Here is a 15,238-nt window from a genome sequence, read left to right as displayed (position 1 = left end):
CCTCAGGACACCGGCTGTAAAACCACAAACCTCACAGCCCCTGTGGCCACTGAAAACCTCCTTTCCATTTTCATTAGAAGTGATAGGGCCAAGGTTGCTGGACACTACTTAGAGTTCCACGAGAAGATATACTACCAGTTGTGTCAAGGGCGGGGCGGGCCTTCCCCAGCCGGTGAGAGACTTCCGGAAAAGTCCACGTAATGCTGGAAGTGGTAGGTGACTGACTCACTGCTTGTTAAGAGCCCCCATCCTGAGTCATTCTCCACCAAACCCTTCAGGGCAGGAATAAGAAAACGTCTAAAAAGAGAAGCACCGTGACCCCTGAAAGAAGCCCAGGCTGGCTTTTCCTGCATCTCTCACTTCCTCCGGGCCTGGCCATGCCTCCCAGATTCCAGACCTAGTTAACATCATTCTTCCCCTAACCCTGACTCTCTTCTGATTCTCCAAGCTGACGCTTTAATTTGATTTAAAATGAAAACTGAGTGTGGTGGCGCAAGCCTTTAATCCCAGCACTTGGGAGGCAGAGGCAGACGGATCTCTGAGTTCGAAGCCAGCCTGGTCTACAACGTAAGTTTCAGGACAGCCAGGACTATGCAGAGAAACCCCGTCTCCGAAAAACAAAATAAACAATAAAATAAAAAAAAATAAAAAAGAGTTCTTACTATTGGCTAAATCAGTCTCTTCCCCGGTATCATGTTTGCCTTTTACCACAGTCTTTGAAGTTCATAGCCCGCCTTAGTTCTCTAATCCCTTAATACTAACATAGTTCTGTCTTGGGTTCATTCCAACTGATCGGCCACAGGGGCTGGACTGCGGAGTTGGTAAAGGTCTTGAGGCCGCCACGGGTCTCCAAGGTGGAACTGTGAGTGGTGCTCCAGGCGCGGGTGTGGCTACGTGGCGTTTGTCATCCCTTCCCTCACAGGAAACTCTTTGAGAGGTAAGATTCTCCACTCAGGCAGGAGGAAAGGAACAACCACGTTAGCACTTCCTGGTAGATGCAGCGGGCTCTATCACGTTCTGTGGTATCCTGGCAACTGTGTTCCAAGACTCTTTGGACTCCGTTGTACACCGGGTAAGTCCAGACTAGACAAATTCTACAGCAAAGATGGTATCCTGGGGCGTTTTAACTCTGAGTTAGCTAATATACTGTCCCATTTTGTAAACATTTGGAGCTGTATCTTTTGGTCCTTATTAGAAATTAACTGTTCACTGTCTTCTTTCCTCTGTAGAGTCTTCAACTAGACACAATGTTTATTTCTTTTTCTGAAAAAAAGTTACTTAATGCTGTTGACTACCTACCAAGCTGACAGACTGCAAGAGTCGAAAAGCAAGCTTGATTTGCTATGTAATCACAGAAATATGAAATATTTAAGAAATGTTTCTCGTTTCTTGGGGGAAATGATGGTACAAAAGTATTCCACATTACAGAATGGATGTGTGTCTAAGTGTAGAACATTCTTTTCCCGGAAATCACTCGTAACTTGCTGCTAACTTCTGTTTCATCTACAGAGGTGATGGAGGCCCTGGTGACATTGGCATAGCCACTGCTGCCACTACCGAAGTTTCTGTGGTCTCTGCTGAGCCGTTTACACCTGCCCTGAAAGGGGGTGTCCAGCTACATTGGATCCTTCTACAGCACAGCTCCTACAGCTAAGGTTCGGGGAGCATCCTGGAAGAGGGGTGGGGAAAGATTGTAAGAACCAGAGGACCAGGAAATCCCCTGTGAGATTGTGTCTCCTGGAAATGACAAGGCAGCTTGACACATGATACACGAACAGTAAGTCTGCCTAAACAAAATCTGAAGAAGTAGAGAACCAATGGAAAAAATCTCACTGGGCGCCACCCATGGACAAAGGACCACAGACAACAAAGGATTTCCTGGGGATGGTCAGTCCTGAAATCATATGCTTAGAAGTAACAGTAGCCAGGTTCTCTCTCTCTCTCTCTCTCTCTCTCTCTCTCTCTCCCTCCCCCCTCTCTCGTGTGTGTGTGTGTGTGTGTGTGTGTGTGTGTGTGTGTGTCTGACACTAAAATAGGCCATTATCTTGAGAAGGAAGGGACTGAAGGAAGGAAAGGTAAGGGAGAAAATGATGTAATTATACTTAAATTTATTTTTATATTAACAGTAATTTTTAAAACATTGTTCCTGGAGCTGGAGAGCTGGTTCAATGCTTGAAAGCACTTGCTCTTCCGGAAGACATGAGTTCGGTTCCTGGGTCCCTCGTCAGGCAGCTCGCAATCAACTGTAGCTCTACCTCTAGGGGCTGGGGTGCCTCGCTCTGGCTTTTGCAGACACCCTAGCATGCACACATACACGGACATACATACACATGTACATAACACACAGCTTTAATCCCAGCCCTTGGGAGGCAGAGGCAGATGGGTCTCTGTGAGTTCGAGGCCAGGCTGGTCTACAGAGTGAACGCTGAGGTCCCCACTATGAAATCTACGGTTTAGTCACCCTGTCACCAGTGCAGCCACAAAATGAGTCAAGGCCAAAAGGAGTAAGCCCAGGAAACGAAAACCGTGTCCTCACGGCCTAACCTGTTGTTGCATCGTTGCAAAAAGACTCTTCAGTGAGAGCAGAGGCCCTGATTGTCCCATTGCTGCTAAGCCTTTTTGTTCTGAGACGTTTTAGCATGTGTAGCTGTGTCTACCTGTGTATGTGGGTATGCGGAGTACAAGCACATACAGACTGTTGTAAGCCACCAGGCAAGAGCTCTAGAAAAGGAACTCCCGTCATCTATAAGAGCAACAAGTACTTACTGCTGAGCCGTCTTCCCAGCCCCCATCGCTGCTTTCTTAAACACCTAGATTAGCATGTGGTACAGAGGAGGTACTCGAGAACACGCTGTTGAATGTGTGGGATGATGGACACATGGATGGATATGTAAGTGAACCAGTGGTACTCCGGCCACCTTCTACTAATAAATGGGTACAAAACAAACAAATCCCCCGATGGCTACAGTTTCAGAATGTTCAATCGTTTTGACACAGGAAGTCTAAACCAAGTGAGACTTTTTGAAGTGGTGCTCCACCTGAAAGTTGTTTTCTTCCTGCCAGGGTAAGGACTATAGGACTCCCTAAAGGCAGAGAAGAGAAATTCCTAGGTGTTAACAAGCAGCCAGGAATCCATCCTGGTGAAATGTCTTTGGAAAGTGGCCTTTCCTCTCCCAGGAATGCTGGGATCTATGCAGTATCAGACAAAAATAGGAATAGGGAACCTGATAGATCCAGCTCATGAAGACTTTATCTTCGGTCTGGGTAGATACTACATGTCTGGGTAGACATGTTATTTATCAACCCCAACAAGTGACTTTGTAGCTTGTGATCAGCTCAGTTATAGAGTGGGTGCTGTAAAATGCAAGGTCCTAGGTTTGATCCCTACTGTTGGGGGTGGGGTTACTCTCTAGGGTGAGTTAGCAAAAGAAATGGGGATAAATCTGAGGTTAGGCAAAATAATAATAATAATAATAATAATGAAAGCTATGAGGGACCCCTGCAATTCCAGTACTTGGAAAGCCAAGGTAAGAGTCTTCAGAGTTTGAGGCCAGCCAGGGGTGTCTCAAAAACAAACAGAGAAAAAGAGAGAGAGAATCTATGAAACCCCACCCAAAAATGATTTTACAGTGTTGGATGAATATTTTTTTTCCTGCTCAATTATTTCTGGTATGGTAACTAAATCAAACTAATTGGAGTAGGAGAAAAGCTGTATTGCAGTATAATGTACATACTGTAAGTTTCAAATCTTAAGTGTATATTTCAGTGGTTTGGATAGATTTGTAGTTTTGCAAACATCACTGCAATTCAGGATTTTTGTTTGGAGGTTTTCTTTTTCTTTTTTGTTTTTTTTGTTTGTTTTTGTGGGGGTTGGGTTTTTTTTGTTTTTGTTTTCTGTTGGTTGGTTGATTTTGTTTTGTGTCTGTGGTTTGTTTTTTGAGACGGTCTCTAATGTAGGCCAGGCTGACCTCAAACTATAAAACAAAGTTGGCCTTGCCTCCACTTGCCAGTGCTGAGATTACAGTCATGTAGCACGGCACCAAGCCAGTTTCCAAACGTTTCGGTCACCCCCTTCCCATTTTTTTGTCATACTTTGCAGTCATTCCCCACTCTTATCCCCAGCCCTGAGCAGCCACTGTTCTGCTTTCTACATCTGTAGATTTTCCTTTTCTAGAAATGTCATAATCATAAGGTCATGCAAGATAGTCTTTATGCCTATTTTTTTGGGGGGGAGGAGGCATTTTTGAGATTTGCCTATGCTGTATGTGTGATTTATTTCTTTATATTGCTGAATAATGTGTCATTGTGTAATATCACAGTGTTTAACCAGCAAGCATTAAGATTATGTCCCCTTTTGAGCCATGATAGGTGGTGAGTTTTATTTCAGGATAGCCCCAAATTCAAAACTCTCCTGTCTTAGCTTCCTCAGTACTAGAATTTACAGGCCTGAATGACTATATCAGCAGTTTTCAACCTGTAGGTTAAGACCCTTTTGGTAACCAAAAACCCTTTCACAGGGTCACATATCAGATAGTTACATTATACTTCATAGCAGTAGCAAAATTACAGTTATGAAGTAGCAACAAAAATGATTCTATGGTTGGGGTCACCACAACAGGAGGAACTAGGTTAACGAGTCACAGCATGAGGAAGGTTGAGAACCGCTGCACTGTACCCAGTTTATAATGAACTTCTAAAGCTCTTGTCACCCAGGAAGGAACCTGCTACTGTTGTTTTGCTTAAATGGACATGTTGTCGAGCTACCCACTAACTATGTATCTTTATACACATAGATTCCTTTTACAGTGAGCAACAGTTAATATAGAAATAAAGAGAATGGGTGACTACTGAGCACCCAGCTCTTAATAGGACATTTATAATAAACCCCAGCACACACAGCCACACCTCTGAGGCTTCAGGAGACATCAGAAAAGAAGTGGAGGAAAGAATGCAAAAGCCAGGCCCGGCATGGTGGCTCACACCTTTAAGACCAGCACTTGGGAGGCAGAGGCAGGCGGATCTCTGCGAGTTTGAGACCAACCTGGTTTACAAAGTGAGTCCAGGATAGCCAGGGCTACCCAGAGAAAAACCCTGTCTCAGAAAACAAACAAACAAACAAATAAATAAATAAATGAAAATAAATGCAAGAGCCAGAGAACAGGAAGGAGTATAGTGAGATGCTGTCTTCTAAAGGCTGTTTGCACTCAAGAACACATCAGCTGTGGTTGCCTGAAGAAAGCCTGCAGAAGATCAAGCCAGTCGACATTCCTGTATGCATGGGGTTTGTTCATGAGGCCCCACCTCCAGCTGAGGATCTGTTGATAACTGATGGCTGCTTCGTGAAGGGGTGTGGCTGCTGTAGGCCACCCACGCTCCCGTGGATGGCCACATGCCTATGTCCATGAAGGCAGCAGTAACTGGACTGGATGATTATGAAATGAGGTGAAGGAGGACCTGAAAGGTGAGAGCTGGAAGAATTAGGGGACCCTGAGGAAGGTGGGAAGGGATTCGAGTTGGATTTGATCAAGATACAGTATATATATTATAGATTGTATACATATACATATTATAAATTGCCAATGAATAAAGACTATTCAGCAAGTAAATAAATGCCTCATTCTCCCCACAAACATGTGTGCACCCCCTGCACTTAGAGCATGGGGAATCACCGCTCTTCTGCTGAAGGCTGAGTGAGTGAATGATATTTCCTTACAAGTTTTAATTTCCATTTCCTATATCAAGGTCACGATCTTTTCACATATATATTAGCCACTTCTCTAGAGTCTTTGGTAGATGTCCTTCAAATCTTCTGCTCATTTTTTTTTTATCACATTTATGGTACTGAAATTCAACCTAGGACTATATACATGGTACGCAAGTACTCTCCCACAGAGCCACGCCCCATCTCTCTGCTCACGTGTGTGTGTCCATTTTTTGCCTTAGTATTATTGAGTTGTGGTGAGTTTCCTTTTTTTCTGGATACAAGTCTTTAATCATATATGTAATTTGCAAATACCTTGTTTTTGACATCTTTATTACACTTCCTTATTCATGGCGTGTGACACACACGTGTCCCAGAGCTCATGTGCACAGGTCAAAGGATCATTTATAAGAACTGATTCTCTCCTTCCATCAAGCATGTCCTGGGGCTTGAACTTGGGTCCTCAGCTTTGGTAGCAAGTGCCTTTGTCCACTGAGCCATCTCACGAGCAGATGGCTTTTAATCTGTGGCATGTATTTTCTCTCCTTTAATTATACCTTGTGAAGAGCAAATACTTTAAAATTTGATGTAGTTGTATTTATCAATGGTTTCTTTTAAGGGTCATTTCTTTTGGGTTATATTTATTTTTCTCTTCTGTTCTTTGCTTTACTTCTTAATAGATCTTCACATACCTTTTATATAATTTACTTTGTATACATATTGGTGTTCTGCCTGCTTCACACATGTATGTCTGTGTGATATGTATGTCTATGTGATGGTCAGATCTTGGAGTTACAGTTATGAATTGCCATGTGGGTGCTGGGAATTGAACCCAGGTCCTCTGGAAGAACATTCAGTGCTCTTAACTACTGAGCCATCTCTCCAGCCCTTCACATACCTTTTTAAATGTATCACGTTGATGCTTGTTAACTAAACAGACATCTCAAGGCAAAATGTTTGTGTGATTGCCTCTTCCTTTTAGAAAACTCCATGTTTTAAAAGCCTCAGTGTCTTTTTTTTTTTTTTAAGTGAGCCTATCTGATGAGATATGTAAATCATCTGATCAAGGACATACCTTCATCCAGGCACTGCTTTAAGCTCTTTCCTGGTATTAATTCATTTCATATGAAGGATCTCACACAGCCAGTGCTGTGATCATCCGCACCCCAAGATAAGCGAGCAAACACACAAAATACTTAAGTTGCCCAGAAAGCGGCAGAGCTGGGATTTGAGCTTGGGCAATCCAGCTCAAAGGATGCAGTCCTAGCCACTAGAACGTGCAATTTCCTCAAAGAAGGACTGCCAGATAAGATCCGTCACCATGAGATGCAAGGCATCTGTCTAGAGTCACTCCAGCCACTTCCCTGAGTACAGGGAGTGTTCAGATTCTGTGACATCCACTGCCCCTGGATCTTCCTCTTCTCCCCACACACAGCCACTGCTGACGAAGCTCACAGCACACCACAAACTAGATTCATCATATTCTCTCTGTCACTTGAGTTGTGAAACAGCAAAGTCGGGCCACAGCTGGGACCTCCATGACCCATGGCTGCAGTGCCAGGACTCGCCTTGGCTCGATCCTTCCTGAGGCCTTGCTGTGCAAGAACTCCATGGTTCTCAGGGATGCTTCTGTATCCTTCTGGCGCATGCCTGCGTAAGCTACCACTGACAGATCTGGTACTTGCAGCAAACCATCACTACTGTAGGGGAAGCATGGCTGAGGCTCACTCTGTGTCCAAGCACAGCCTCGCCCCAGGACTACTTGAACTTCAAGGGTCTTCAGTCCTCCCTGAGCCTTTCTCCTCAAGCCCTGGTGGCAATTGCTCAGGTGTCTTTCTAGGCCTTCCCTGGGACAATTACCTTATCTGACACACTAACCTGTGCTAATGAGAGAGCTGAGGGAGCTCAGTTCCTCCTCTCAGGCTCAGGTAGCAAGGGTGTACTGTAACAACAGTTTTCTGGTGACAATGGCACTTTTGTTTTCCTAACCTGGACGGGCTTCAACAGTGCCATTTCAGGTTAGCCAGGAGAGAGAAAGGAATTTTTCTGGGCAATGGAGGCCTTGTTGTGCCACTGTGATTCACTTCCCCTTTGCCACTGCTAGATCCAACCAGTGACAACAGTCATTCCAAAGGGTGACTTTGGAGCACTCAGCGGCGGTGCCAGGAGCAAATGTGGCAAGGAGTTCCAGCTTAGGATCCACAGTCTGAGAAAAGAAGAGGCTTGGACGTTAGAGCCACGTCAGCTCCTCTCCAGGTTCTGGCTCAGGATGGCAAGCAAGCGATCTGTGAGCCTGTCCTGTCTGAGAACAGACCCCCTGATCACAGCAGCCCTAGGGTGGGAGGTTCATCTGTAGGATGACTGGCACGCCAACTCCCCTGTCTTAGTTGCCTTAGCTTTTTCAAAAGGCGGCGGCTCTGCAGTTCTTTCTAGCGTTTCTCTCTCTCACACACACAAATGATTGTCAAGATCACACTTCTGAGTGTTCGACTCAGATGTTTCTCAATGATTGTTGTGAAAGTACTCGAGTCAGCAGATGAGTACTTACCACCTGCTTTCTACTAAAAGCCATGATCTAGGCTACAGGAAATTCTCTGGTAGCTGCGACTTAGATTACACAGCAAATAGTATCAAGCAACTGAAAACAGCCTGAACCTTCTGAGTATTCAGAAATCTACACTGTTTGTCATGCTATTTCTCTTTGAACAGTTTGTTTCTCAAGCAAAGCAGGCTGTTTTTATGGCTATTCTAATATCTTTATTGTTTCCAGCAAACTTCATCGACTCGTTGGAATGTCACACTCATCAGTAAGCTCAGAATCAGACACGTTCCTAGCTGTGGTAGATTCAGAAATCACTCTCAACGACAATGTCATGAAGAAAGATAAATGTGAGGTCTGAATCCCAGTGGATCAGTAAAGAACAAATGCTGCTCTTGCAGAGGGCCAGACTTTGGTTCCCAGCACCCATGTCTCCTAGCTCACGACCAACGTAATTCTAGAGCTGGGGAACTAACGCCTACTTGGTACTCCTATGCACGAATACATGTATGCATACATATCATTAAAAATAACAAAAATCAACATTTTTGTAAAGAAAGGAATCTAAACATGGACTGAATGTTTAAAACTCACAGAAGTAAGCAATAATCAAATCATACTGGCTAGCATTCATTGACTATGACGTGTGCAAAGCAGAATGCAAATAATTACCAATGGACTGTTTCATTTAATATTCACAAGCTCATCCTATTCTTGTTCTCCTTGATAACTCACTCTCCCATTTGGGGGGGTGTTGTTTTTTGTTTTTTTGGACAATATATTATGTAGTACTGGCTACCCTAAAATTCACAGATCACAGAGGTCAGCCTGCTTCTGCCTCTTGAGTATTGGGTATTTTTCTGATTGATGAAACATAAGTTGTTTAAGGTCACAAAAGCATTACACATCCTTGGATAAAATGAAAATCCCATGCTTCGAGTGAAGCAAAGAGTCTTCAGTATTGTAAAGCTGTTTATTACAAGCGTTAAGAAGGGCAGTAACACTTTACCCTTGTTTTTTTTTTTTTTGTTTTTTAAAGTCACAGAATTCAGACAATAACTTGGACTCTACATGGCTCACGTATTTTGTCTCCCTCAGTAAAGCTTTTGGTCCGTGTGAAGATAGAACTCCTCTAGACATGCCGTCCTCCAGTCCTTTCTTACCACCATCCGTCAGTTGACACAGGGTGGCAGCTGGCTGCGCTGGCATTCCCACAGCGATTGTCCCTGTCCTGAAGGTTATTTTAAGGTGGCCTTCTGTACCACGCTCAGGAGTCCAGATGCTCTTGATGAGCCAACACTTAGCGATATCTAAATTTGGTCCTTCAGATCCGCAGCTAATACCAGAGTACCACGGTCAAGGTCCTGCCGCTTCTGTCTGTATCTTGATCACTTTTCTATTGCTGGGGAAAGGTACCATGATCAACTTATTACAGACAACTTATTAAATAAAGGGTTTAACTGCATGATGGGTGCAGAGGGTTAAGAGTCCAAAATGACAGGGCAAAGGCATAGCTGCAGGAAGAGCTGAGAGCTCACATCTCAAACTGCAAGCAGGATACAGAGAGCATAATCAAAGCCTGGTCCCAACCAAACACCTCACCTAAGACCAAACCTCCTAATCCTTCCCAAACAGGTAGAAACTAAGTATTCAGACATATAAACTTCCGGGGCCATTCACGTCCAAACCTTGCAGCCTCATTCACCGTACATGACTGGCTTCCAGAGCTGGAAGGCTGCGTGGCCACCATCGATTCCAATGGTGATGGGTTCCACAGTCGCCTCCTTCACGAGGGGCTTCCCCTCCTGAGCGATGTCCATGAATGTGGTGTGATAGAGATGGCAAATTCAAGTCAGACTTATGAGGCTACATTCTTTGTTTCAAAAGGATAGGAGGCCCCTGAACCCTGTAGTCCTAACATAATGGAGAGCATGATCTACCCAGCCACAACTGCAGCCCTGATTGCCTTGAGCCAAAAACAGCCTGCAAGAATAGTCTGCCCTTTCTTTGGGACCGCTTTGCCATGAGGCCTTTGCAACGCGACCAGTGATGTGTTCAAGCAGGTGATGGATGGCTGTCAGTGAAGCGTAAAGAACGTTCGGGAACCTCTACTCTGTCAGATCCTTGAGCCTGTGGCAAGCCATGTTTCCCTCGCCGGATTCTCCATGGTAGAGTTCTATCGCTTTCTTAGTCTCCTCCCCACGCCACTGTCATTCATTCTTCCTCGTTCGTATCGTATGGTTAGTCTCCTGTATGTGCTCTCCCGCTGGTACCATTGTGCCTGTAATGTTTGATTAAGCAAAGTGCGGGAAGAAAGATTCCAGAACTAAGACGCTGGGGCAGCCGTGGCTGCCCCCGTGCCCTGTGCACATGTGGCACCGGGGATGGCTTCCTTTTTACGAGATGGGTTGCTCCTTCTTATTTGTTACTTAACAAACACCTTTCCCATGTGGCCCAAGCCAAATGCTGGGATTATAGATAGCTCTGTGCCACCACACTCAGCTCCGTAGCTTATCTTAGGCAAAGAAATTCAAAATTAGAAGGCAGTGTGAGATCTCAGCTAAGTTGTGGAGTCCCCTCTTAAGCCTAGGGTTCTAGAATAGAAATTTATATTTATTTATTTATTTACTTATTTGTTTGTAAATAGTATAATATATACCTCAAATAATAGAGTATATGTAAATTTATATATTATTATCTTTTATAGAAGATGTTTTATAAATAATACTTATAGTTATAAACATTATATAAATAATACTTATAAAATGATATTATATATATAATTATACACAACACACACTGCTGATCACATACCCCTTGTGGAGATCAGAGGACAACCTGTGGAAATTAGTCCTCTCTTTCTGCCATGTGGGAACACTCAGATCATCACACAAGTGTCCTCCCCACTGAGCTGCCTTGCCAGCTCTGGGTCCCAAAGCCGTTACCAAGACTTTTTTTTTTTCTTTTTTTTAATTTGGGTAAGACATTCATAACCAAAGTCACTAATTTGGCCACTGTGCAGTCTGGTGTGGCATTAAGTCCACTGAGTGTATTTAATGTGTACAGCTGGGTGTGGCATAAATACATTCACGTTGCTCTACAAATGTTGCCACCCTCCATCTCTGCGCTGGTTGTAAAATGTTCCATTTATGAAGCAATTGTGACCCTGCAAACATCTGGGGGTGTGGGGATCCTTATCAGCCAACTTAAGCTAACGACCTCCTGGAGGGCAGCAAGAGGTTGGAGTGGCTCACGGCGTGGGCAGCATGGCCACATGTGGGCAGACTCCTGAGACAGGAGTTTCCTCTTTTAAACGTAATTTCCTTCCCTTGGTTACCAGGATCTTTTCATTTTTTTTTTTTTAATATTAAGGATGTATCGACCACTAAAGAATTTAGATAAAGTCAGTTACAAGAGAAAAAGGATCTTAGATTTAAAAAAAAAAAAAAAAGAAAAAAAGTTGTGGTTCTGAGGTCTGCTGCAAAGCAGGAAGGAAATGCATAGACACATTAGTGATGTTCAAGTCAGTGTAAAAAAAAAAAAGAAAAGCAAAAGGATGTAATTTTTAAAACAAAAGAGGGCAGCTTCAGCTAGGGAAGGGTACAGGGTGACATGCAGCCTTAGATGGCTGAAGGCTTTTTTGTTTTGTTTTGTTTTGCCACTGTTTAAAAAAAAAAAAAAAACAAACTTTCATCAGAACCCTACTGAGTATGTTTCCTTATCTTGTCCTTATACTGTCTTAAGCCAAAATAGCCTACTCCCCATATCACATGTGGGCAGGATTCTTTTTTAATCTGGTAAGGTGTTTCCCAGAATTATCTTTTAGCAGTTTTCCCCCCTACTTAAGCCATCCTTCATTAGTCACTATATTATTCATTTCTACAGCATCCCTGCCAGATGGAAAGACCAGGAGTCTTGCTCCAGCCTCTGACTCGTGTTTCTAACTTGGCTTCCCTCAGTTCGCTTCATAATCTGAAAACAAGCGTCCAGATCCCCCACTCACGAGGTTTTTTAAAGGATCACTTGTGATGATTTCAGTAACAATGGGTAATAACTAGCTATGTCCCAGCTGGTACTGGAGAGTAGTTTTCTATTGCCCTGCATCTTTTCTCCACATAAGATGACATCCACATAGGATGTATGGATATATGGGGGGTTAGGAGTTTACTGTCTTACTCTTGACTTCACTGAGATGTGCAGCGTAAAAGCTACCAGCTTTTTGTTTTGTTTTGGTTTGGCTTGGTTTTGGTTTTGGTTGTTGGCTGTTGTTTTTCAGACAGGGTTTCTCTGTGGAACAGCCCTCGCTGTCCTGGATTTGCTTTGTAGACCAGGCTGGCCTGGAATTCACAGAGACCCACCTGCCTCTGCTTTCCTGAGTGCAGGGATCACAGGAATGGGCCACCACGCCCTACTGCTACCAGCTTTTTCTCACAGAATGTTCATGAAGGTATTGGCCTGAAGTGCTGTCATTTGTATAAAATTTAGAAAACGTGGAAACATGCATATCACACACACACACACACACACACACACACACAAGCCGACAGCGGCTCAACAGAGGGAGTAGAGAGAAATATCTAATATTAAAAAATATCTAAGAGGCACAGCAATTATGTGAAATATTTCAACTTCTTTGGATCATGAGTTAACAAATCAGAGTCATCTTTGAAATGATCAGGAAACTTTTAGTATGGACTAGATATTAGACTGTGTTCAAAAATCATTTTTTAATTTTGTTAGCTGTCATGGTGACATTGTATTGTATGTGTTTGTTTGTATGCTATTGCTGTCCCAGTATGTTACACAGGCTTTCCTTAAACTCACAATCCATCCGCCTCCACCTCCCAAGGAGCTCAGATTACAGGCATGTGCCACTGTGCCCTGCTTGTGCTTATGTTTCTTAGTTGTTTTTACCTGGGAGAGATGAATGCGGAGTTACTTACAAATGAAATTAAATAATGCCTGGAATGTTCTTTACTCTGAGATTCACAAGGTGAAGTTAAATACGTAAATGGACTGATGACAGTTACAACTATGGATGTTTGCCAATTTCTATAATAAAATTATTTTTAGAGGAGTCTAGAGAGATGGCTCAGTGGGTCAAGAACTTGCCTGACACCTGAGTTCAGCTTTTCAGAAGTAAAGTAAAAAAAAAAAAAAAACCTGGTGTGGCCATGCATACTGTGACTCCAGAGCTTTGGGTAGGTGGAGACAGGAGAACTACTGTCCTGTAGTTGAGGCAATCAGTGAGCTACAGGTTCCATGAGGAAATCATGTCTCAACAAGATAGAAAGATGGAGAGTAGCAGAGGAGGACACTTGATGACCCCTGAACAACACACACATGTGCACATACATGTACATACATATAAACATGTACACACATGCACCACACATACACACACACAAATACAACAAAGTAAAATAATTACAACCAGACAATGGATGGAGAGAGTGACAAAAGTGAAAATACATCCACAGAAAGAGAGACAAGGGCTCAGATTTGAGTGAGTTCAAAGGTAGAATCAACAGGAATCTGACGGATTTGATGCATGGACTAAAATAGAAGGAAGCATCATATTTCTGCTTAGGAAGTCGATGCCATTTGGTTGTAGAAGGATTCCTGGAGGAAGGCAGGTTTGGAGAGGTCAGCCAGGGTAAGCTTTCCAGGAGGCAACTGGCACTGCATCTGGAGGTGAGTCACTGCCTTTAGATGGCATAGAAGGTCAGGGTAGAGTTACAAAGTTACCCAGAGGGAAAAAAGTCATCAAGCAAAGGGCCAGGAACAAGCTTTGAGGAAGGTACCACCTAAAGTGAGACTGAGGTAGACTAGCCAGCAAGAGGAGGAATTCAGACGGACACACTGTGATAGTAAATTATAATATAAATGCTGAAGAGTCATGATGGAGACAACTCTTAAAGCTGTGCTTTCAGTATTTATGGACTAAAACAGGCCTCACTTTTGAGCTTCCTTGAAAAGTCACATTGATCCACATAAGGTGGCACATGCCTTTAATCCTAGCACTCAGGAGGCAGAGAGAAAGTCAGAGTTCAAGACCAGCCTGATAAGGGGCCTGATAGGTCAGCCAAAGCTACATAGCGAGACCCTGTCTCAAGCAAGGAAATAAAGTCACCTTTGTGAACATGTGCTGTCACTATCAAGGTTCTGTTTCCAGAGGCTACAGACTACTGACAAGAGAAACCACAGAAGCCACGGATAGTGGTGCATGGCCATCACCTCGGCAGCTGGGTAAGAGTTCTCTGGTTCCAGGCCAGCTGAGTTTACATCCCCAACATCCACACAGAAGAAGCTGGGTGCCGAGGTGTGCCTGTAATCCAAGCACTTTGGAAGCAGAGGCAAGAGGAGCCCTGAAGCTTGCTAGCTAAACAATCCAGGCAACCCAGTGAGCTTTTGGTCCAATAAGATATCCTGTCTGCAAAATAAGATGGGGAAAGGGATTGAGGGAGACATCCAGTGTTGACCTATGACCTACATACACACATACATACATACACACACACACACACACACACACATGTGCTTGTGTATGCTTGTTCACACATGCACACACAAAAAACAAAGAAATAAGCTACAGAATACAATCGATCCTTAACTGAGGACTCCCAAACACACATGAAAGTGAATATTTGTGACTTAGATTAGAAATAAAGAACGACAAGCAACTTCTTCAAGGTGAGAGGAGCCCATATGCCAGCCTTTGCCATGACTGAAAAACCAGTCCGCCCGGCTACTACTGTCCACTACTTCCTTCCTTCCTTTAATTTATTTATTAGTGTACTTATTGCAGTGCTGGAGCAACCTCAGGGCCTCACAAATGGTAGGCCGGTACTCCACCCCTGGACATACTTGCAGTTTATGCCTGACTCTCTATTTTAAATCTTTAAAACCCTACATTTCAAAGCCTAATAACAAGGAAGAAAGAAAGAAAGAAAGAAAGAAAGAAAGAAAGAAAGAAAGAAAGAAAGAAAGAAAGAAAG

The sequence above is a fragment of the Psammomys obesus genome, unplaced genomic scaffold, assembly GCF_907164565.1.
Source record: "Psammomys obesus unplaced genomic scaffold, mPsaObe1.curated_primary_1811, whole genome shotgun sequence".
Lineage (NCBI taxonomy): Eukaryota > Metazoa > Chordata > Mammalia > Rodentia > Muridae > Psammomys > Psammomys obesus.
This window is presented reverse-complemented; position numbering follows the sequence as displayed.